At 44.3% G+C, this 25,616-nt stretch overlaps 1 long non-coding RNA gene and 1 other non-coding gene across 2 annotated transcripts in view; both read left to right on the forward strand.

Moving 5' to 3' along the window:
• Positions 1 to 25,616, forward strand: part of LOC124596555 — a 111,007-nt gene that overhangs the window by 72,422 nt on the left and 12,969 nt on the right. The window contains exon 2 of the long non-coding RNA XR_006978318.1: positions 14,937 to 15,048. This is a non-coding gene — a long non-coding RNA (uncharacterized LOC124596555). The remainder of the gene's footprint in view (positions 1 to 14,936; positions 15,049 to 25,616) is intronic.
• Positions 22,028 to 22,102, forward strand: Trnas-uga. Its single transcript has one exon. It is a non-coding gene; the product is annotated as a tRNA-Ser (tRNA).

A 25,616-nucleotide genomic window follows, 5' to 3' on the forward strand; every position in this document is an offset into this window, starting at 1 on the left:
GCGCCTCTCTTGCAGAGTCTGCCACTTGAGTTTATTAAACATCTCCGTAACGCTATCACGGTTACCAAATAACCGTGTGACGAAACGCGCCGCTCTTCTTTGGATCTTCTCTATCTCCTCCGTCAAACCGATCTGGTACGGATCCCACACTGATGAGCAATACTCAAGTATAGGTCGAACGAGTGTTTTGTAAGCCACCTCCTTTGTTGATGGACCACATTTTCCAAGCACTCTCCCAATGAACCTCAACCTGGTACCCGCCTTACCAACAATTAATTTTGTATGATCATTCCACTTCAAATCGCTCCGCACGCATACTCCCAGATATTTTACAGAAGTAACTGCTACCAGTGTTTGTTCCGCTATCATATAATCATACAATAAAGGATCCTTCTTTCTATGTATTCGCAACACATTACATTTGTCTATGTTAACGCGGAATGGTAGTTGGAGCTAGACGCATGGGTATTACATTTTGGAAATCGTCAGGGAATTCTGTATTGCGCGATCCAGATAGAACTGTCAGTACAAACAGAAAAGCAACACTGCGTGAAATAACCACAAAAACCAAGCTGGACGTATAACAAATGTATCCATTATGGCAGTTCAACAAAATTTGCCATTAATGGGCTGTGGCAGCTGACGGCCGACGCGAGAGGCGAGAGCCTTTGCTAGCAGCACGACATCGCCTGCCGTGCGTCTCCTGGGCTCGTGACCGTACCAGCTGGAGCCTAGGCAACTGTGTCAGACGAGCCCTGATTTCAGCTGGTAAGAGCTGACGGTAGGGTTCGAGTGTGGCGCAGATCTACGGAGCTGTGGACCCAAAATGTCAACAAGGCACTGTGCAGGCTGGTGGTTTCTCCATAATGGTGTGGGCTGTGTTTCTATGGCCTAGGGTGGGTACTCTTGTCCAACTGAATCAATTATTGACTGAAAATGGTCATGTTCAGCTACATGGAGACCGTTTTCAGCCATTCATAGACTACATGTTCCCAAACCACGGTGGAATTTTGATGCCATGTCAGCGGCCCACAATTGTTCGTCACTGGTCTGAAGAACATCTGGACAATTCGAGCGAATGATTTGACGACTCATCGAACATTTATGGGAGTAAGCGAAAGGTCCGTTGGTGCACAAAATCCTGCACAGCAAAACTTTCGCCATTATGGGTGGCTATAGAGGCCACGTGGCTCTATATTTTTTCAGAGTACTTCCAACGACTTGTTGAGCTCATATCGTGCCGAGTTGTTGCACTACGCCGGGCAAAAGGTCAGACGCGATATTAGGAGGTATGCCATGCCTTTTGTCATCTCGCTGCATTCTCCTTGTCTGTCATGCTTTGTTTTACTTCCAACAGGAATACATACACTTGGCCTATTACGTGGTTTACAGTTCTCATATTACGATGGTCGCCAATGATATGAATAGATCCAACAAACAATTGAGGACATTAAGAAGTTGATCCTGAAGAGGAAGTAATGGTGAGCGGTACCAAACCAGTCAGAAGACGGGATGAAAAACCTACTTCCCACCTAGGCCTTCTCCTCTGATGATTTCCTTTTGTGAAGTGTACCTAATCATTTAACAGTAAGCGGTGGCTTTCGCTTTTATACTGCATGATGTAGCGTTGCGCAACAGTGAAGTGTGCAAATCGAAAGAAAAGGACACTTGAAGACTGCAAACACCAAAATAGCAAGTGACAAATTAGTCATGTGTAAAAAAACGTAACAGGAGTCTCAAAGAACAGTAATACAGAAAAATAACGCTTTGCACACAGGCAGCGTTGTGCGAAATGCAATGAGCAACGGCAACCTTGGCGCTGCATAACGTCATTTGACTTTTTTTATAAGTAACTTGTAATTTGTATGTACATAACGCCTAAAGATGAGTGTCAGCAAGAAAAGCGTCGGTACGTAATAAAATAAAACATATCGTTAACGTTCACTCAGGCTAGTAGCACGAACGCACAACTAAATAAGAAAAGAACTGTGTGCAGAGTCCTTGAATTTTAGATGCAATCACTTTGCTACCGCATGTTATCCTTGTCGATGAAACGTTTCTTATCCTCTGCCGCAGGCTAAACATCAATCAAAGAATAGAAATGTGCTCGGTTAGCAGCCAAAGCGAAAACTTTCATCAACAGAGACCTGGAAAGTTCAAGGCAAACGTCTTCTTACATAGGAAAGGGCTACTGCTTATAGATTTTCTGTTATTTTGCCCGTAACACTGATGTATATTTCGAAACTGAAGAAACAGAGGAGAACGGTGAAAAATCGGGCGAAGACCTCATTAATCTTCACGCGTCGTGCTCCTCCGTCAAAATGTATACCTTGTGGCTCTATATTTTAGTGATTGAATAATGACCGCAGAGTAACTGTGTTTTTTTTAAAAAAAAGTCTTTATTTGCAGTACATTATAATTATACAATGTAAGCCACCAACCCACCACCTTAATGATTAGTGGGTCCTAAGTGATACAGTGTTGTTATTTGCTACAGACAGTATAGACAGTAGAGGTTAATGGGCAGACTTACGATTTATGTTAAGCTGTATACACTACTACCTACTTATAAGTAATCCTAACTGCCTGCAGCGTTACAGGTGTGTCAGTGTGGATATAAATCTACCGCAATGCCTTGCTCGTCAAGCTAATCCCGACGAGCGTGCCCCTGACACTAGGCAGGTCAAAATTACTGGTCGCTGCAGGTTCCTGTTTTGGTATCTACTTCTAAATCCTACTAACTACTAACTAATCTACGTCAAGTCCGGTGCTGTCATTATCGTGAAGTTAATGTACCCCAGTCCCCCTAGCCCCGCACGTGGCGGATTCCAACTTGCGAGTCGACCTGTCCACGCACAGGCGGTACAGGATTAGGGTACTAGGACACGTTCAGTAGTTTGTTTTTAATCTCGAATGTCCCTCAGGTATGCTGTCAGAACTTTACGTGATACCTCGGTAGCCAGATTATTCAAGGTTTCGAAAGTCTCTTCGTGTCTCAGCAAGTCGTATGTATCGTTGTTTGGTAGTTGTTGACGTAATGTAACTGCTACATCATCGAAAAGGGGGCACTCGTAAAACACATGGTCGGGAGTAACCTCCTATGCGCCACAGTCACACTCAGGCGCAGCCCTCTTCCCAAACCAGCATAGATATGTCGGATAGGGCCCATGACCCGTGAGAAAACGAATTAAACCCCGGGTTGGCTCGAAATACCTCATGCCTAACGTTTTTGGTAAGAGTCTGAAGGTTCTTCTGCCAGATTCATCCATTTCCCATAATTCCTGCCATAGATCTTCTCCCCTTTCCTTTATCTCACCCTTGTCCCTAGCCCGAACTCCCAGAATATTTTCTATTTTCATATTATTCCCTTTCTTAGACCAGTACCATGCTGCTTACTCTCTAATTTTGATGTCCAAAGGACAGAGTTCCATTATCACTAATAGGGCACCCCCTGGAGATGCCCTATAAGCCCCCACAGATCTTAACAGCATGTTCCTCTGTACTCTTCTCACTGTCATGGCGGGCACCTCCCTTGTGAGCCTGTGTGCCCAGACTCCCGAGCCGTAACCCACTATTGAGGTTAGTATACTGTTATGGTACAATTTTATCAGGTGGGGGGGGGGGGCGGAAGGTGAAATCTTTTGTGTCCTATGGAGATGAGGTTATTGAGTACTTGAGTAACTGTGTCAAAGAGTCAGCTGCATGAGGCACCTTCCCTTCGCGAAGTATGGTAACTGCATCTTAAGTGTATCTGTTGAGTTTGGGTGTGACTGTAATGGATGTACACTGAGGTGACAAAAGTCATGGAATAGCGATACGCACACATACAAATAGCAGAGCATCGCGTACGCAAGGTATAAAAAGGCACTGTGTTGGCGGAGCTGTAGTTTGTACGCAGGTGGTTCATGTGAAAAAACTTGCGACGTGGTTATGGCCGCACGACGGGAACGCGGAATGATAGTTGGAGCTAGACGTATTGGACGTTCCACTTGGGAAATCGTCAGGGAATTCAGTGTTACGAGATCCGAAGTGTCGAGAGCACGCCGAGGAGACCAAATTTCTGGCGTTACCTCTCACCACGGGCTACACAGTGGCTGACAGCCTTCACTTAACGACCGAGAGCAGCAACTGCGTGAGATAACCACAGAACTCAATAAGAGACGTACCACAAACATATCCGTTAGGGTAGTGCGGCGATATCGGGCAGTAATGGGCCTTGGCAGCAGATGACCGCCGCCAGTGCCTTTGTTAAAAGCACGCCATCGCCTGCAACGCCTCTCCTGGGCTCTTGAGCATATCGGTTGGACCCGAGACGCCTGGAAAACCGTGGCCTAGTCGGATGAGTCCGATTTCGGGTGGTAAGAGCTGATGGGGTTCCAGTGTGGCGCAGACCAAAGGAGCCATGGACACAGGCTATCAATAGCCACTGTGCAAGCTGGTGGTGGCTCCATAATGGTCTGGGTCCTCTGGTCCAACTCAACTGATCATTGATAACGGTATTGTTCGGCTACTAAATCAGACTTCATGTTCCCAAACAACTAAGGAATTTTTATGGACAAGAGCGCGCCATGACTCCAGGCCACATTTGTTCACGATTGGTTTGAAGAACATTCTGAACACTTCGAGTTTGGCCACCCAGATCGCCTCACATGAATCTCATCGAACATGTATAAGACATAATCGAGAGGTGTGTTCGTGCACAAAATCCTGCACCGGCAACACTTTCGCAATTATGGACGGCTATAGAGGCAGTATGGCTCAGTATTTCTTCAGGGGACTCCCAACGTCTTGTTGAGTCCATGCCGCATCGAGCTGCTGCATTACACCATGCACAAGGAGGCCCGACACGTTACTGGGAGGTATCGCACGACTTTTGGCACCTCAGTGTCTGCAGAGTCTGATGTCGTACTTGCGTTGTATGACAATGAGATAATGAGAAGGCGGAATCCATTGCCGACACATTACCTGACAAAAAAAAATGAAGCGCCCAGGAGACATGGTCGGACGTCAGTGTGACGACGTACACGGACACAATATCGGCGAGCACGTAGGTACTTAGAGTTGAAATTCTCTGTGACTGGTAGGATGGCCACCAGTGTTGCTTGCTTGTGTTTAGTGTTATTACCAGGGCCGGTGGGTTACGTAAGAGGCGCGAGCAGCGTGGGATGTTGAGTGAACACTGTGAATGTACGGGAACTTGTGTGAGCAGATGTGTGTCAACTCCCTACCAAAGCCTCACCGCTTCCATGCCACGACGCGTCGTCGATTTTATCCGTGCCATCGGTGGGCATACCGGCTATTAGGTTGGTGGTCGTAATGTTTTGGCTGATCAGTGTTTTCTCTGAATTAAAAAGATGAAATGACATTTCCGTTGCCACTCCCTTACATCCTTAAATGAGATATTTGCGGGATTTTACCAGACTCCTCCACCCCCCCTCCCCCCTCATTTTGAGCTCACGTGAGTAATGGACGTCCCCTTTGGTGCGAGTTTATCCGTGTTCATGGAGATACATCGCTTCACCACCTCGGCAGGTGTGGTTATCTCGCTGTTCCCGAGCAGTGTTTCTCTTAAGTGAGTGCGGGTGTACCCACGGTGGAGTACTCTGCTACACGAAGCAGACGAGCATCTGGCGTCCGTGTCATCTCTCAGAGAGGTCGTTACTGGGTCACGGTCAGCTGGCTTAGATGCTGGAAAGGCGTCAGGCAAGGGGATGGGGGGGGGGGGGGAGGGGGGCACGCTGAGCGCAGCTCGCCCCTTACCTCTTACGTCACGTGCTCCATCAGCCCAGCCGCTACCGGTGCCCTCGTTCCACCGGCAGACCGAAGCGCGTGGGCGTCTGCTCTGGCCTTAACCTCGGCGACGCGCTAAGCGGAAACCGGCTTCTCCAAAAGGGTTCGTCACAGTCATGATTTATCGCTCCGGACCCACAAAAAAGATTTCTCCCGCCTTCTCACCTCACAGGATGCATGACGTCATTTCCGAGGAAGGGGACGAGAATTTCGGCGCGCTCTTGACGCCCTTTGTGCCGGTCTGTAATGACGAGGTTACGAGCCGCCTTTTCGTTCGCGGCGTTCAGGCTGTGGAAGCGACTGCTTGCCGCTGCAAAGAGAAGAACAGAGGAAGTTCGCTAGAGAGACAGTCTTCCCGGAACGGTGCGCTGGCGGAGTCCTGGCAACGTACCTCGCACGTCAGGAAGGGAAGGTGAGAGTTTAACGTACCGACAGCGCCGAGGTCGCGGGCGACGCACTGCCTGCTCGATAGTGAGTCGATCTTGGGAAAGGGAACTGGTCGTCGATTTTTCTGCAGCCAGCACATGAAGTGGCTTGAGACGAGCCATGGAAAACTGGCAGCACGCCCTCCATGTTTGTCGCCCATTCAGCACATCAGCTCATGGGATGCCAAGAGAGACTGGCTGGGCTCGCAACCACTTCGATTGATGAACTTTGGCATAGAGATGAAGCGACGTGGAATGACGTGTCCGCATACAGGCTGTTAAAGAAATATACCGTAGTTTTAGAGGTAGTAGTATGAACCAAAATAAGACAAAAATGTCCAGTAATTATGGGGTCTACAAGATATACTGTAAGAGCTATGACCACTTGTTCATCTTCGCTGCCGTGGAACACACCTCTTCTACAGCAAGTCCTTTGGTAATACGAAAGAACTACCGAATGCAATAAACAAATGAAAACAAATTCCTCTGTTACTGTCCATGGAAAAAGCAGGCTATAAATGACCAGGGTAGACACTAGGATTTGTGAGGAGTCGAGCGAACTGTTGGTATACTGAAAACAAAAAGAAATTTTAACACTTTATTGACACGCGATAGGCCAACACACAAACACGTTAGCTGCATGAGTGGCCAGTAACGCAGAATTGTTTAAAATTTTGTTATGTGCTTGAGTATCCGCATTTAAGTATTCGTCCTCTGTAATTTACAACACTAGGACTCGCACGAAAGGATATGCACTGTGAGTACAACACAAGGCGATTTCAAAGTGGTCGCGCATGACGAGAGGTCGTAATGTTTCTGCGCCATGAGACGCTGTTTTAGTAGAACTATGTAAGTGCTTTTTACAAAACTTATTGGTGGCCGGTATGGCCGAGCGGTTCTAGGCGCTTCAATTTGGAACCGCGGGACTGCTACAGTCGCAGGTTCGAATCCTGCCTCGGGCATGGATGTGTGTGATGTCCTTAGGTTAGTTAGGTTTAAGTAGTTCTAAGTTCTAGGGGACTGATGACCTCAGATGTTAAGTCCCATAGTTCTCAGAGCCATTTGAACCATTTGAACAAAACTCATTGGCTAAACAAACAGTATGTTTTGGCCTTTAAATTTTTTGTGCGTAAACTATTTATGTATCTAGTTCTTAGGAAGACAATCATCTGTGGTATAACGCAAAATTTGTAAGGTAGCAACAAATGTGATTTGTGTCTACTTACTTTTATTGTACTTTATATTAATCGTGACTGCAATGCCTTTTATTTTAATTCGGTGCGGCCACATTGGCCGTGGATGCGCCCTGAACATGAAACGCTTGCCTTATTTTCAAATATGTAACATCTACGCACAAAGTTAGTTTATTTTTATTTTTAATACTTACATTTGCTATTATCGTTTACTATTTTGATGTCAAGATTAATGAAGATAGACGCATCCACATTCGATATGCGGCGCTTCCATAGGCTGCGGACCGAGCGAGGTGGCGCAGTGGTTAGACACTGGACTCGCATTCGGGAGGACGACGGTTCAATCCCGCGTCCGGCCATCCTGATTTAGGTTTTCCGTGATTTCCCTAAATCACTCCAGGCCAATGCCGGGATGGTTCCTCTGAAAGGGCACGGCCGACATCCTTCCCCATCCTTCCCTAATCCGATGAGACCGATGACCACGCTGTCTGGTCTCCTTCCCCAAACAACCAACCAACCAACCATAGGCTGCGGGCGTGCGCTTGTGCAGGAAGCGGGACACTAGCGCCATCGAACGTTCCCTGGTGCGGTTAGCTGTGTTGACCTCCAGTTTGATTTTGACTTGCTATGAGGCACCTGTGAATTCTGACAGTCATTCTGCGAATTTTATAAAGCATTTATTGTCGTTTTGATGTTTCTTATTAAGATCAGGCGCATTCAGTGCACCTATGTTTCAATTCAAATAATTATTTCCTTTTACATTTGAACTGTTTATTGTAAAATTAACCACTTGGTTGGAAACTAGTCGCCATACATATGTACTACAACTGCTGACAGATTCGTTAATAAACGCTTCAAGAAAATAAACGGAACAGTCATACCGTGCTCTACCAAGGTATTTGATAATCATACTTCAAAGTAGTATTTCATAAAGACACTTTCAAAAAGCTTCTAAAATGGCGCTCTGCAATACTTAACTTCTTTGAGCACCAAATGTCTAATTAAGCTCAAGATCATTTAACAGTTCTTCACAGCTACAAATATGAAGTGCTCGTCTTTCAGCGTAGAGGCACTAAAATTTATTCATTTCTTCCAAGCTTCTGAAACACAAAAAATTCGATCTTTTAAAATTATACAAAATTTTTAAACTTACAGATCATAATTTGAGGAAAATTAGTCAAGTAAGATCTGTTTCATTGAAAACAAACACTAGTTTTCTTGACAGTTCTTCCATAGTGAACCAGTTTACAATTTCATACGTAGAACCTTCCATTCTTCTTTTGTACTTCCCATAAGTTTTATTATATTCTGCCTGGGACGAACAAATAATTACTTGGAGTTACCCATCCCTTTGTCCGGTCAGTTCCCAGAATTACTCATGCCATCTCTATCTACGCTCAGTTTCAACAAGGCTTGTCTAGCAATACAGCGCAAGATGAAAACCAGCTTGCTGTACCGCAAAGTGTCATCAAATTGAAGGTGTGAAAATGAGAGCACTAGTTCCTTCAAAAACCTCTTCCAAAAGTCCTTAGGTCAACGACATTCTCAGTGTCTCGTCACACGTCTGACAGAAACACGGTCCTAGAAAAGTTTTACTGAGCTTTTCAACATGACCACTTCCTCTGGCGATACTTAAACCCGGAACCCCTTGCTGGAATGGTCATAGTTCCAAGATCGACACATCATATATCTCTCCAATGTATTCGATAACCACTCCCCACATTCCTCACCCACGAAGGCGACCCTCGATCCGTGTGCCTTCCTTGAGACCGCAAGGATCAAATGGTTCAAATGGCTCTGAGCACTATGGGACTTAACATCTGAGATCATCAGTCCCCTAGACTTAGAACTACTTAAACCTAACTAACCTAAGGACATCACACACATCAATGCCCGAGGCAGGATTCGAACCTGCGACCGTAGCAGCAGCGCGGTTCTGGACTGAAGCGCCTAGAACCGCTCGGTCACAGCGGGCGGCTCCCCAAGGATCCGCTGTAGGTACCCGCACAGAGTCCAAACACCGTCTCGTCTCGTCCACCTTGCCTGGAGATCCACTCCACACTCCTCCGTCGTAACTGACCAGAGGCCACTCCCCTACAAATTTCACTGACCTCTCCCCTCGCCACATTGAATGTCTTTGGGAGAATGTCGTTGGAGATGCCTCAGGTATGAAAAAAAAGTAATCGACTACATAACGTTATCCAGTAAATATTTGTTGCTGTTGTTACTGTAAACCATAGTCACAGTTCTGGGTACGTGCAGTACACACATTACTTCTAGCGGAAGTTTGTGTTCCGATAATTTTGTGAAACTCTTTTAAATTGTAGTTTTATTTTGACACTTGCAATCGTAATGGAAGCCTATTGTTCACACGGGAAATGTCAGTCGTAATCGTCCGTTATGAAATGGCAAATGGAAGCAACCGCCATGCCCGTTTCCTGTATGGTGACAAATATCCAGAATGTAGGGTATCATCTGCACAAATATTCAGCCGCTTTTCCTAGCGACTAGCAGACTACGGGGCCGTAGCTCCAACAACGGCTGGAGATTTGGTTCGAAACTGATGTAGCACAAGGCCATTTTGTCCGAAATGTCTGAGAAACGTCTCAATCTGACATTTAATGGGCTGTTGGATTGGTCGGAGAGGTACAGTATGTTATCCAGCTCGTTTTTCCGCCCTTACCTGTGGTTTTTCTGTGTAAGAACACTTTGAAATCTTTGGCGTATGCAAGCCCGATTAATGACGTACAGACACTACAAGAAAGCGTCATCAGTGGCTGGCAGTGCATTCGTGACCAACCTGGAATTTTTCAGAGTGTGCACGATTCCCCAGGACCAGGTCATATGCAATAGCAAGCATTCTCATTTGTTTACAGCATTCTCTTGGTCATTCGTGAACGGCAAAGACTTTGCAGTAAAAGAGATGTGTTTCACAGTAGCGAAGATGCACATGTGCTCAAGGCTGTTAAGGTACGCAGTTTAGAACCCACGTTTACTGAACATTTTTTCTTGTTTTGGTCTATACTGCCGCCTCTCAGAGTATAGGATACTCTTACTCAGCGCCCTGTACGTCATCTAAACCCATTCGGGTAATAGCTTCACGATTTCCTGCGATACTTAGCCTCCGTCGCGCCCCTTTTAAGGATGAGCAGTAGTCTGATAATTTTGCGGTACTCCATGTGCCTTGATAACATCTTTCCATTGGAGGAATGTCCTGGTGGAATCGATGTCCATGTTCGTCACTAACGGCGCTAAGGTTTTCCGGGAGAAAGTACAAATGATCACTCAAGAAATCTAGTTCAAGTGGCATGTTACATCCCACAAAGTGGTTATGATCTCAGTAGTTCTTGCACAAAAGCGCGACAGTTCTCTGCCCTAAGCTGGCCCAAAATGTTGTTGCAGGCATTGGTGAAAGAAAGCGTGCCATTCTTTCACTTTACTCAAAAATCAACGAAATGCTCATTAGATTTCGATCCTGAATTTGATGTCCTACAAATATTCCTTCCCTTATTTTTGCTACACTGATTCTTGGGAACTTCCTTCGAAAGAACACGAATCTAAGTCAAGTTTTGTCCATGGCTTTCACATAGATTTTGATGAGATCCAATTTAAAGCGCAGCGGAGTTCACACACATTTTTGTGGTCAACAAGAGGAGTACTCAAATTCTTCTGTCCGAGTGCGCCATTTTTTTCCCATGATAAAAGTTTTTTCTGCCTCTGCTATACCACGGGAATAGAAAGCAGAGCTGCTTTGTGTAATCGTTTTGCATTCCTAGAAGAATTTCAGTTACCATGAGATCTTCACATATACGACATTTGCATGTGTGTATTTTTGTATGTAGCACTTGAAGTTCTTGTTTGTAATGTAATTGTAATGGCTCTGAGCGCTATGGGACTTAACTTCTGAGGTCATCAATCCCCTAGAACTTAGAACTACTTAAACCTAACTAACCTAAGAACATCACACACATCCATGCCGGAGGAAGGATTCGAACCTGCGACCGTAGCGGTCGCGCGGGTCCAGACTGTAGTGCCTAGAACCGCTCGGTCACCCCAGCCGGCTTTTGTTTGCCTCCTTTGTCTAAACTGCATGAGCAGTCGGAATATCAGGGAATTTGAAACTTCCTGGCAGATTAAAACTGTGTGCCAGACCGAGACCCGAACTCGGGGCCTCATTCTGGAAACATCCCCCAGGCTGTGGCTAAGTCATGTCTCCGCAATATCCTTTCTTCCAGGAGTGCCAGTTCTGCAAGGTTCGCAGGAGAGTTTCTGTGAAGTTTGGAAAGTAGGAGGCGAGATACTGGCAGTATTGAAGCTGTGATGACGAGGCGTGAGTCGTGCTTGGGTAGCTCAGTTGGTAGAGCAATTGCCCGCGAAAGGTAAAGGTCCTGAGTTCGAGTCTCGGTCTGGCACACAGTTTTAATCTCCCAGGAAGTTTCATATCAGCGTACACTCCACTGCAGAGTAAAAATTTCATTCTGGAAGCAGGGAATTTGTAACGAATGTGGAGAAGTGGGGCTTTCAGATTAACGTTGCTGGAACCTATGAGCAAGTGCGTCTCATTTACACTGAAATCACGGCGAAGAGACTGCACAACGGACTCGATGTCATTGCAAAAAAATCTTGTCTCCTTTCTTGAAAAAAATGTTCAGACAAAAGCTTCAGGACAGTCACGACTTTACAGCGACGCTAAAAGTTCAGCCTGTCGGTTCGACAAATTTAAGTAGCGAACAAAATGCCTGGGAAACGCTTGAGAGGATAAGTGTGGTCCATTTCATTTAGAGTGGGCTTGAAATTTTTGGCTGGTATGCATATGGCCTTAACTAGACAAAAATACCATTCCGTTGTGTCGTCCATTGGTTTCCTCGTAATCATGATAACAGCAAAGATCATGTCATGTGACCCACTTATCCAGCGTGTCAAGAGTGTAGTACATGACAAGCGACGTAAGTTGGGATGGAGTCTGAGCTTGGTCGCCAACTTTATATTCGAAAGAAAAATTGATAGCCCTTCTTGAAAAGAAAATTAGGTTTGATTTTTGATATTTAAGAGGTATTTTCCTCAGATATAACAAAATGGATTTGCGCTATGTATCCAGGTACGGGACATGTCTGCATGACGAAGAACGAGGTTGCAGACCATGTTGTAGGCTCTGGTTCTCGAAGCGATGGCGGGAAAAGTGAAAATCAGTCATGGATCAGTATTCAATATCTTGCGTAACATTTTGGCAAAGATAGCAGCCCTGTCGTTACCGAGACAGCTCACTTCCATAAAATAAAGACAGAGCCGGAACAGCAGCGGATATATTCAAGCTCGGTCAGTCCAATCCAGTTGATCTCTTTAGACACTTAATTGTCCTGGACGAGTGCTGGTTCTATCATTATGACCCCCAGATGAGAAAAAAAGCGGTGGAAGCGTATGAATTCTCCACCACCAAAAAAGGTAAAAATCCGAGAATCATCAGGGAGCAGAGTGTTTCGCGGGCATGTCATAGTGTGATACTAATAGATTTTGTCCGTGAGGGGCATGCCGTCACAGGGGCATGTTACTGACATTTCCTGACGAGATTGCGGGAGGTTATCAAGATGAAACGCCGCTGTAAACTGCCCAAAAGGGTGCTTTTGCTCTACTACAATGCCCTAGCTCGGTCTCCATAGGACACAGTCACAAGCTTTTGCCTCACCATTCACGTTCTCCTGACCCACTGACTTCTTCGTCTTTCCTCAGATGAAACTATTGCTAAAATCACTGCAAGGCCACTCATGAGGCGAGACGATCCGTTAGCTGCTGCCTTCTACAACCAGGGCCTGTGCCAAGCATCCATCGTTGGGAAGAATGAACGCACTGAACGGTGAACATGTAGAGGATACCATCGCCGAATCTGATGGTCAAGAGCTTGATTTTTTTTCTCGCCGATAATTACGCCTTTATGACCACCCTGCGTATTGTGTGTCAGGTTCATATGCCGTCAGTGTTTGCAACAAAATGTACAAAGTATTTTAAGCGTGAATTGAGAAGATTTTATGGACAAAGGTGGGTCAAATCAAAATCTTAAATTTGTAATAATAAATCGAAATTTCGCGCCGTTATCCTGTAAGTTGGTAAGCGTGCTACAAACAGCGTGCAGAATGGCCTGTAGGTGGCAGCATAGTGCAGATGCACACATACCGTCGCAGTATCAATATAAAGATGGCCGCCCCACGTGCGACTTGCACCAGGAAAGAACAGCGTTCTGTTATTCCGTGCCGGCCGGAGTGGCCGGACCGTTCTAGGCGCTACAGTGTGGAACCGCGCGACTGCTACGGCCGCAGGTTCGAATCCTGCCTCGGGCATGGATATGTGTGATGTCCTTAGGTTAGTTAGGTTTAAGTAGTTCTAAATCTAGGGGACTGATGAGCACAGCAGTTAAGTCCCATAGTGCTCAGAGCCATTTGAACCATTTGTTATTCCGTTTTTGTGTAGTGAAGGTGTGAAACCTATTGAAATTCTTCGACGAATGAAGGTTCAGGACGGTAATGCATGTTTGTAACAGCAGCAAGTCTACGAATGGAGTAGGACGTTCGCAAATGATGCGACTTCAGTGGAAGATGTTCCTCGTCCAGGTCAGACACAACGAGTTGTGGCTCCACAGAACATTGCAGCATGTTTACAGATTAGACATGGCTCAGCACACCACACTGTGTATGATGTGCTCCACTTTCACAAAGTGTCTGCAAGATGGGTGCCACGGCAGCTGACTCCTGAAATGAGAGAACCACGTGTTGATGCTTGTGAAGAACTTCTTCGGCGCTTTGAACGAGAAGGTGATGGCTTCCTTGCAAGAATCGTTACTGGGGACGAAACCTGGGAACACTTCCACCAACCGCAAACGAAGAGAGCGAGCAAGGAATCGCGCCATTCCTCATCACCAAAACCAAAGAAGTTTCAAACAGAACCATCAGCAAGGAAGATATTGCTGACTCTCTTTAGGGAGGAAAAAGTCGTCATTTTGGAGCATTACATGCCTAGAGGGACCACTGTCACCAGTACATCATATACAGATGTCCTAAAAAATAATCTGCGGCCTGTAATCAAATCAAAGCGACGTGGATCGCTGTCATCAGGTGTCCTTTTGCAACATGGCAATGCAAGGCCCCACACTGCCCGTACTACAGTTGCAACAATCACAGACCTGAATTTTGAGTGTCTTCCTCATCCACCATACTCACCAGACCTTGCCCCAAGTGATTTACATTTGTTTGGACCACTCAAAGACGCAATGGGAGGAAAGCCTTTCTGATGAAGAGGTACGCCACGTGGTGCATGAGTGGTTGCGCGGACTACCAAAAGAATTTTTTTCTAAAGGAATTTATGCACTTCGTAAGCGCTGGAGGACTTGCATTGAGCGTGGGGGACATTATGTTGAAAAGTGATACAGTTTTGTACCACTTCAGCACAATAAATAATATTTAAAAAAATATTTAAGGTTTTCATTTGACTCACCCTCGTAGTATATCCTCAGAAGCTGACGCAGATTTTTCTTTTCCAGGTTCAGGCACCGTGGCCATGCGCCTCACAGGGGATTCGCTGCTAGCAGAATAAAAGGACCCCTCCAACGCATGCTGACCAACTTCGATGTAGCATCGTGCGTCAGAGATCAGGTAAACTCCTAACCATCCCAGTGTCGTTTATCTCTCAAAATTTAGATACAGGTTCCGCGGCTAAGGAGGAGGAGGAGATTGGTGTTTAACGTCCCGTCGACAACGAGGTCATTAGAGTCGGAGCACAAGCTCGAACTTGGGAAGGACGAAGAAGGAAATCGGCCGTGCCCTTTCAGAGGAACCATCGCGGAACACTTAAATCAGGATGGCCGGACGCGGGTTTGAAACTTCGTCCTTCCAAATGCGCGACCATTGCGCTAACCACTGCGCCACCTCGCTCGGTTCTGCGCTTAAGTCTTGTGTTATCTTGTGAGAAGTGGTTATTTCACGTACACGAGGGGTTTGCCACTAATTCTATCGCATTGCAATAGGAGTGTGGTTTCTTCATTCATCAGCTATCTATTTCCTGAGTAGGCTGTTATTTTGTATTCTCCTTTTTCTTCCTCTTCTACATGAAATAGGCACTGAGCCTGTTCCACCGGCACAAATTTGCTTTCTCTCTCTTCTTAGGTCTTGCAACATCTCTTCTCCCTGCCGTTTTATAAGTTCAGATTAATTTAGGGAGTCGTTTAGTGTTCATTCTTTGCACCAGTTTGGACCAGGTGTAGCGGTATTTCGTTATCCTTAAATGCAGTTGGCTCTATTTTTATTCTTGTCATGCTGTTTTTCTTTATGTGATCACTTCTTGAGTAGCCATTTGTTCTTCTTAGAAGCCGCGTGGGATTAGCCGAGCGGTCTAAGGCGGTGCAGTCATGGACTGTGAAGCTGATCCCGCCGGAGGTTCGAGTCCTCCCTCTCGCATGGGTGTATGGGTTTGTCCTTAGGATAATTTAGGTTAAGTAGTGTGTAAGCTTAGGGACTGATGACCTTAGCACTTAAGTCCCATAAGATTTCACACACATTTCAACGTTTTTTTGACCAACTTAGAAATTTCATAACTGCCCTTTGTATTTTACCTTATGTTCTTTTTGTAGGTGCCCAGCGTTCGCTCACGTGAAGAAATGTGGGAAGAGCCATAGTTTTATAAAATTTTACTCTCGTTTCTTGTCTGATTTTTAAGTACCGGTAGATTACGAATGACGCCACATATAATTCTCAATCGAGCCAATTTACTTCTAGATCTTATTATTCTCTGGGAAAAAAATGACATTCCAGATAAGTGAACGATGACACTTGTTCTAAAATCACACAATCCACAATGATTTTGAACAAGACCAGATCTTTGCCCCAGAAATTAGACCAGATCTTTGCCCCAGAAAGCCATCACTTTAGTTTTGGTTTTGGAAATCTCTACGTCGTATTGTTTACAAATGTAATTCAGATGGTTCAGTGCACCTTGTAATCGCGTGTTCTTTTTTGCAACATTAAGATATCATCTGCATAAAGTAAAATATTTCGCATGGTTGTCTTTGGTATTTTAACACCTTTTTGTATGTGTTTGCTCCAGTTTACGATAATGGTATTAATGTGACTATTATAAACAGTGTGTGCTACTAAACACTCTTGGCATACTCCTTTGTTTATTAAAATTTCTTCTGTTCTTGTTTCCCCTCTATCCATTATAATTTTTTATTCTTTGTGTAGCTTTCTCATGGCCTTTCCTAGTTTGATGGCTGTCGCTGGCTTTCCATTATAATCCAAATTTTGTTTCTGTTCACATTATCAAATGTTGTAACAAAGTCTATAAATGCTATGTGTGTTTATAGATAATGTTCTCATCTTTTCTCTGTTACTTGTTGCAGAGTAAATACCTCGTCTGTGGCTGATCTTCCTATTCTGAATTCCGACTGTTCTTCGCTAATCACAATTTCAAAAATTGTTTCAAGTCTGCTATTTATTCTTCTTGCATATTAGTTTTGTAGTGAGTTGAGAAAACATATACCTTTATTTCACTGTTTAACAGTTATCTAATTTCTCTCTGTTCTTTACTTATAATAGAAATTGTTGTGCATACTGCATGTTAAGATCCATACAATAGTTTTCTTTAAGGTTTTTCTTTCGCAACAGCAATTTTTAGACTTTTTTGAGGAGATTTTGCACGAGCAATAACATTCCTTTACAAAGTTTTGGCTTTTATTTCATTTGTGCGATAATGTATGCTATGGTTTAATTTTAAAATTGTGCGATGTTGGCCGCCAATGTCAGCCTTCGACATCTCACCAGTAGATCTGTGGCACAAGGCCAAATAAAATGTCGTGCATGACAGTAAACGTTGAGCGGCTGCACTGCAGGAACATGACCGAGTATTCAGTCCGCCCGTGAGATTTCTTGGTTCTCGATGTTTGATTATCTCCTCTGGTCTTCTTAGTGTACACTCTGCTATCTGGCCCAGGTTACTAAACGATGGCGACCGACCACTTCTGCTTCGTCCCTTACTTAAACTTGAAAGCATGGAAATACCCCGACCGAACTCTAGTACTACGTGGTGATTTTAACTTGCGCAAGATCGACTGGGAAAACTACGCTAGCGTTATCGGCGGTAACAACAAACAGTCTTGCGGAGCAATACTGAACACCTTATCAGAAAAGTGCTTCGAACAACTAGTCTGAGTGCCCATGTGCCTTAAGATATGTTTTAGAACTCCTTCCTGGAAACAGATCCGGTCTTCTCGATAGTGTCACCAATGAGTGATCGGCGACCAAGATGCTTTTACGGGGACGATAGTACATCAAGAGATACCAAGACATAATAAGGCATGTAGATAGTCATTTTTCTCTCGCTCAATTCTCGATTGGAACTGGACGAAAAATCGGCAATATAACTGGGAATTAGCCTGCACGTAAATCTCGAAGAATAACCAGCAAGTACCCCAGCAGTGAGTGAGCAGCGTTGCTGCATGCTCGTGACAGTACGGGTCAAGGCGGTGCTGTCGCTACTGTAGTACTGGTTTTTCTCTGTGTTTTACTGGCAGTATTAATACATATCTATAAGATATGCCTGTGGAACAGGCACGTAAAATTCTGTTTTAAAACTCATTTCGTTCATAACGGGAAACAAACCTACGCTTTCCGTCTTCACTGGGCATCGCGTGAAAGACCTGGTATTTGTGAATGCCGACTCCAGCTACACAAACTAAGGGTGAAAGTATCTGCCGAAACACCAGGGAAAATGCGTCTGATGAGTCTCAAGGAGGGACATCCGGTATGTACAGGGTGATGGCGTAACGATGTTAGAAACTCTCAAGGCCAGTGTATCAGTCTGAGGTAATGGACCCCGGTCTGGAAACGACCAAATCGGAAGCTACTGCAAGCTCTTTGTTTTCCATAGTTTAGCAGGATACAGCGTGGACCAAAACAAGAAAAAAATGCCTACCAAACGTGGGCTCTGAACTGTATACCTTAAGAGCTTTCAGCAGTTGTTCAGCAGAAGAGATGTGTTTCACAGTAGGGAAACTGAACAAGTGGTGAAGGGTGTGTGCTGGCCGCTGTGGCCGAGCGGTTCTAGGCGGTTCAGTCTGGAACCGCGCGACCGCTATGGTCGCAGGTTCGAATCCTGCCTCGGGCATGGATGTGTGTGATGTCCTTAGGTTAGTTAGGTTTAAGTAGTTCTAAGTTCTAGGGGACTGATGACCTCAGATGTTAAGTCCCATAGCGTTCAGAGCCATTTGAGCCATTTGGAAGGTGTGCACTTTAGAGCCCGTGTTTACTGGACATTTTTTTTCTTTTTTTAGTCCATACTATATCCTGCCAAAGTAAGGAAAGCAAAGAGCTTCCAGTGGAAGAGGTCCTCGGTCGTATCACGATTTTCGCTTATAACTTTCGACTGGGTCGCTTCCGAACAAGAGTTTCTCACCTAAAATTGATACATTTACCATTCTCCATCATCCCTTAAAATCTCTGACATGACCCCGGAATCACCATGTGCGAGTATATTAGATGTGTAGATTTCCCTCTGGGAAAGAAAACAGTAATTATAGATACTCTTGAATTGAATGAACAGTGTAATGAACACAGAACATGAACAGAGAGTAAAGTGAAGAAAGACGAATGTTAGAAAACCAGCAGAATAAGATCCGCGAAAAACTGAATATAAAAATTATTGCGAACCATGCCATACACTTTAGAGATTATAAAAAGCAGAGTAGCTCGGGCAAAAGAGGGCACCGATCGCTAAAAGAAGTACTCAATGTGATTTAATTTCTGAGAGTGAGAATGTACACCTGGGCTATAGTGTTTTGCGGAAGTGAGTCATGGGCAGTGAGACAATCGAAAGTTTGAAATGTGATACTGAGAAATAAGTGGACTTATAAGGTGAGAAAGGAGGTGATTCTTCAAAGAAAGGATCAGGAAATGAATAACTGGAAAATATTAACTAGTACAAGGAATATAATGACAGGACATGTCTCAATAAATTAAGGAATAACGTCCACTGTAGTTGAGGGACCAGTAGAGGATGAAAGATATAAGACAGAGATATGAATACGTGCTTCAAATAATTGAAGGCTTTGGCTTCAGCTACTACACTGAGATAAAGAGGTTAGCGCAAGGGAAAAGTGGCCTGGCACAGGAGGGGGTGGGGGGAGTGGACTTCAGAGCACAGTTCATCAGCCAACCTAATGCAGGTTTCCCCTCACGAAGGGGAATGTTTGCTATGTCCGCAATCACATTCCCTCCGGTGTTTGTCGCACCTATGCCACGTCTCTGATGATCTTATGACCGATAGGATACTTCGCGCCGGTCTTCCTCCGGTATGAACAGGCTTCCTCGCAGGGAATGAGAGCAAGAGAAGAGATGTCCTCAGAGACATGCTCAATTGCGATAGAGACGTTTTCTGTGTCCTCTTGGCGCGGTATGGCCCCCGTCCCAATTACCGGCTGCGGGTCGTTATAACGGAACTTGTCTTCCTCCTCTCTGTCTCCATGCTGTCTCCTGACTCGGCAGTCTGCATCAAAAAAGGAACACAAAGAAGCTGTGAAACCAGTTGAAATTTGCGGCAAGCATTGCGTGCCACGTCTTGAGCTTGCGTGGAAGGTGTACTCGCCTCTCGATGACGTTGCATTATGCACTGTGCTTTGTCGAGCCGTCAGCTTGTTTATGCTCGAACAATAATTTAGTCTGCCTTAATATTCACAGCAAGATTTCACGGAAGCAATGATTGTGAAATTTAGAATTAATTTACTGTACCGATCTCTTCTGATCTCTCTACGTTCAAGAGCAAAATTTTTCACATTAAACTACACGATAAGGCACCTTCATGTTTTTGGGGATGTTTTGGAACGCAGTCTTCAGGAGACTGGGCCGGCCATAGATATTTAGGCTCTATTGGGCCATTGCGTTCTTCTTACATCGAACTTCATACTAGCTATGAATTACAATTTTTTTGGTTTTACCACAATGATTTACAAGGTTCACTTTTATCTAATTTCTCAGTGTGCTAGCGTTTAGGTGTTGAGTAGGTTTTTTCAGTTGATTTGTTACCTTATATTTATTTAGCCGTTTTTGGTTAGCCTGTTTAGCTTGTTTGATACATTTTCTTACTACAAGTTTTTGCTCCAATGTTTTCGTTCCTACAACTGTTTTACAGATTTATGTCCTTGCATCTATTTGGATTTGTTTGGATGTCAACGACATATTATATTCTTGTGTTCTGGACTATTACTCGTCAGGAATCAACGTCAGAAGTTGTGGAGGGGTTGGGGTTATGTTTACCGTTGTTAGTATTTTCTGTTTTTCTTCGTATTTGTGTATTAGGTTTGCAAATACTGTTGCCGTGTTTCGTCCGGTGTTTCTTGGTGGTTGTATGTACCTGAATTTGGGTTTTGCGCTCTGTTAGGGTAGTGTTGTTAGGATTTGTCTCAAGTACGGTCTGTGTGTTAATGCTACGGTTGCAGGTTCGAATCCTGCCTCGGGCATGGATGTGTGTGATGTCCTTAGGTTAGTTAGGTTAAGTAGTTCTAAGTGCTAGGGGACTGATGACCTCAGATGTTAAGTCCCACAGTGCGCAGAGCCACTTGAACCATATTTTTTAACACTCGCCGAAAAATCTCATAGGAACTCTAAGTTTACATAAAGACAGAAAAGGTCATAAGCTAGATGTATTGGAGGACCTTGAAATTTTTAAATATTTATCTAACAGATATGTTTTTACGTTGAATCAAAAGCTCCAACTTAGAAATAAGAATTTCCTCGACGGCTTGAAGTACTCGCTCACGGCCGCTTAACGGCTGTTTGCCTGCTGCGCGTACTGTGTTGAGGATGTCATTTTCCTCACGCACACTTCCTTATGTCAATTAACCAGCACTGGATGTTTATAGTCCAGTTGCCATATCGCAAGAAAGAAATCGAGTATTCGCAACTATTTTCATCGTTAGAGCTTTAATTAGAACCTGAAATTTATTGGCTACTACACTTCATGTACAGTTTATGGTGCTACAGAAGAAAGATTATCCATTGTGCATGTAATTGTTTTAAAGACATTATGTTCATATAGAATTTTTATTTTATAACGAGCTTTAAGGCAAGGGTTTTTAAATAGATCTGATTAGTATCACGTGCTTATAGTGAAATATTTTATGTACTTGATTGTATTGTTAAAGATAGGTTTATAGCGTTCAGTTATCACACACTATTTTTATTTGTCATTTATTAAAAGCTGTTCAGCATGATTATACACGCCTAATCACGCGCAATTTTTATTTGTCAATGATTTTATGCAAGCCATTCACCATTCTTATTTGCGCATTTCTTACGCGTGCACAAGTCGTGAGTGCCCGCAAAAGGCAAAGGTCCCGAGTTCGAGTCTCGGTCGGGCACACAGTTTTAATCTGCCAGGAAGTTTCATATAAGCGCACACTCCGCTGCAGAGTGAAAATCTCATTCTGGAAACATTCCCCAGGCTGTGGCTAAGCCATGACTCCGCAATATCCTTTCTTTCAGGAGTGCTAGTTCTGCAAGGTTCGCAGGAGAGCTTCTGTAAAGTTTGGAAGGTAGGAGACGAGGTACTGGCAGAAGTAAAGCTGTGAGTACCGGGCGTGAGTCGTGCTTCGGTAGCTCAGTTGGTAGAGCACTTGCCCGTGAAAGGCAAAGGTCCCGAGTTCGAGTCTCGGTCGGGCACACAGTTTTAATCTGCCAGGAAGTTTCATATCAGCGCACACTCCGCTGCAGAGTGAAAATCTCATTCTGGTTAACACTTCTATATTTTTATCTGCGGCGAAAATTAAAACAAGAGGTCTATTAGAAACCACCGACGACTATCGAAGGTGTGAAATGCCTGTTAACACGGGCCTGTGTTATCTTTAATTCGAGACGAAATTCAATGTGCAGTATTGCTTCTCCAGAATCACTTTATAGGGTGCAGTAACGCTCAGCTTCAGCGTTTTTAGCATTTGGCATGACAGCCGTACCTCAATTCCGTGTTTGCTTACATTTGTTATAATAGGACAGACGTTTTCTCCTGCCGACGGAAAATTGGTTTGAGGCGCTATCATCCTGATACTATTTGATCAAGTCTCGTACATTTATGTCCTTGAAATTCTCTTAGAAGTTTCTTTCACACGCCACAGAAAAAAATGCGTAGCTTCTTTAGAAAGAAACGAAGTCGGTGTCGTAATTCGGCGACTAAGCGATAAAAATTACTTTGGAACGTCAGGAAATTCGCCATATTGTCCGCGATAACTTAGCGAAAACCGCATCTCGATGTATTTATTCATTCTGGGCGTATTTCGGGTGGCCTGTCTATGCTGCCTCGCCCTCTATACCTTGTCGAACGTTCTGTGGTTTCTATGGCTCCTGTACTTTGCATTAGAGCTGTTTTCATTTATAGTTTCTACTCTGCAACAGTCGAGAACTTGAGTTAGAAAACTTGTTTGCTCCGAAAATGTAGCTACAGCCAAGAGGTTGGGCCTATTCGTTCTGCTATTGCTGTTATGGAGTGACGACCGATATTTGCTATATGGGAAGAGTTGCTGCGGAAACCAGTGACTAAGAAGCCGATGAAACAAACTTAGCGTGTGAAAATCACCGCATCCAACTTGGATACAGGAAGGACTGATGTGATCGAACAGCCGAATATTACAAATGTAGCCGGCCGGAGTGGCCGAGAGGTTCTAGGCGCTACAGTCTGGAACCGCGCGACCGCTACGGTTGCAGGTTCGAATCCTGCCTCGGGCATGGATGTGTGTGATGTCCCTAGGTTAGTTAGGCTTCAGTAGTTCTAAGTTCTAGGGGACTGATGACCTCAGAAGTTAAAGTCCCATAGTGCTCAGAATCATTTGAACCATTACAAATGTAACTTACACAAGCATATGAGCCATTCCATTTCAAATGAGATAACTAATCTCGTATATTTTAAAATCATTACTAATTTTTACATGTGCCAATTACTGTAAAAGAAAACAACTTTCATGTAGTTATCTCTTAAATGTTTTCTAGTCTTCGAGTTAAAAATTCGACAAGTTTTGCCTTATTTTCTGATCGCAACAAATTGTCTCCCCTGTAACTCAAAAACCTTATATTGCATTTCAGTGCACAACGATTCATATCGAAGCTGAATGTTTGTTGGTGGTATTGGTGGTAAAGATATATAACATTAACATAACAGTAGTTAATATAACTTCTAAAACGATTTTATTCGTCTATTAAGCATAAACACAATTTTCATGAAAATTCAATTTCTAATGTCTTGTCTGAAACGTTGGAAAAAGTAATTAAATAACAAATATTTAACCTCACGCTGTGCTGAAGTTGCGATGGACTGCCGTGAAACATAAACACGAGGCGTTCGACAATGGCCTCGTCATGAGTCTTCGTTGTTGCCGTTGTTTCTACTTACTTCTTATTTTTTCTATGGCTCTCCATCGAAGATATCATAAAGAAAGCTTCCTAACACTGTTTTTAAATCGAATAGGGAACAACAGGGCATAACATTTATTCCTTGTTTCTTATTCAGAAAAAATATGAAACAAGATGAAAATTACATTAAATTTGAGTTCTAAAACTACCACATAAATACCATCTCAAACTATACCTTCATTTCGATTTTTATTCGGGAATTTTGCTTCCGATAGTTCTCAACTACGAGTCTCAGAATCGCGAGATTTTATTAAATAACTCTGGCCATAAAAATATAAACAAGAAAAACCCGGAAGCACTTTTATACCACTGCTGCGACTTTTCAAAGGATAGTAACTTAACATCTACTTAAGACGGCAAAAAATAGAACCCCCCACAAAAAAGGGAGGGGTTCCTGCTGTCCGAAGCTAGTTTTCACTATTTCTGTCGTGTTGAACTATATCAGTAATGTTTCTTTAATTTGAGGTGGAGTGCTTGCCTATGTGATCATGCAGAAGCAGAATTGGAAATCTGGTTCGCGTAAAACGTATATTTATTCCGTGTGTACTCCTCAGATATTTCTTCAGCCGGGGGAGCTTTGTATACCGCGGCCAACATCGCAGAAAGTGTAAGTGTGGCGGGAGGGCGCGGCACCAAACCGTGGTGTTAGAGGAGGAGGAGGAGGAGGAGGAGGCGGCGTGCGTGGACTTAATTCTCGAGACGGCCGCGACACACATGTGGCGCTCTTGGCAGCAGAACAAAGGCGGCCGCCGAGCCGCGCGCTACGACCGATTAATCGCTCAGGAGAGTCGTAAATCTGGAGCCCAACAGAGCGCGCGCTGCCGGATGGGACCGCACTCGGCGCTTCTGCGTCGCCACCGCAGTTACTGGCTGGCCACAAGGGGTGCTGCGTAAAAGAAAAAAGGAAATGTGAAGTGCCATGTTACAAATCCATAGGTCACGGGTTCCATCCCCAGTCAAGTGTAAGATGCTTGTCTATCACCTTTCAGCTCTTTTCACCAGTAGCAATGTTTATTGATGTGAAAAATGTCGAGTTGCACCGTGGTTCGAAATCCTCATTGTAGGTCCACCTGTCAGTTCAGAGGTCGGAGAAAGTTAACACCAGCTCCAAAAGGACCATGCCTAGTAAAGCACTATGGCGTTCAAAACAATCGTCGTATTGATGACTGCTCCATCCATGGTATTGTGGCGTTCAAAACAATCATCGGATTGATGTCTGCTCCAGCTACGGTTTATAAGTCACTTAGAAAATGAAAAAAATAGGTACACTACTGGCCATTAAAATTGCTACACCACGAAGATGACGTGCTACAGACACGAAATTTAACCGACAGAAAGAAGATACTGTGATATGCAACTGATTATCTTTTCAGAGCATTCACACAAGGTTGGCGCCGGTGGCGACACCTACAACTTGCTGACATGAGGAAACTTTCCAACCGATTTCTCATACACAAACAGCAGTTGACCGGCGATGCCTGGTGAAACGTTGTTGTGATGCCTCGTGTAAGGAGGAGAAATGCGTACCATCACGTTTCCGACTTTGATAAAGGTCGGACTGTAGCCTATCGCGATTGCGGTTTATCATATAGCGACATTGCTGCTCGCGTTGGTCCAGATCCAATGACTGTTAGCAGAGTATGGAATGGGTGGGTTCAGGAGGGTAATACGGAACGCCGTGCTGGATCCCAACGGCCTCGTATCACTAGCAGTCGAGATGACAGGCATCTTATCCGCATGGATGTAACGGATCGTGCAGCCACGTCTCGATCCGTGAG

Source organism: Schistocerca americana, chromosome 2, assembly GCF_021461395.2.
Source record: "Schistocerca americana isolate TAMUIC-IGC-003095 chromosome 2, iqSchAmer2.1, whole genome shotgun sequence".
Classification (NCBI taxonomy): Eukaryota; Metazoa; Arthropoda; class Insecta; order Orthoptera; family Acrididae; genus Schistocerca; species Schistocerca americana.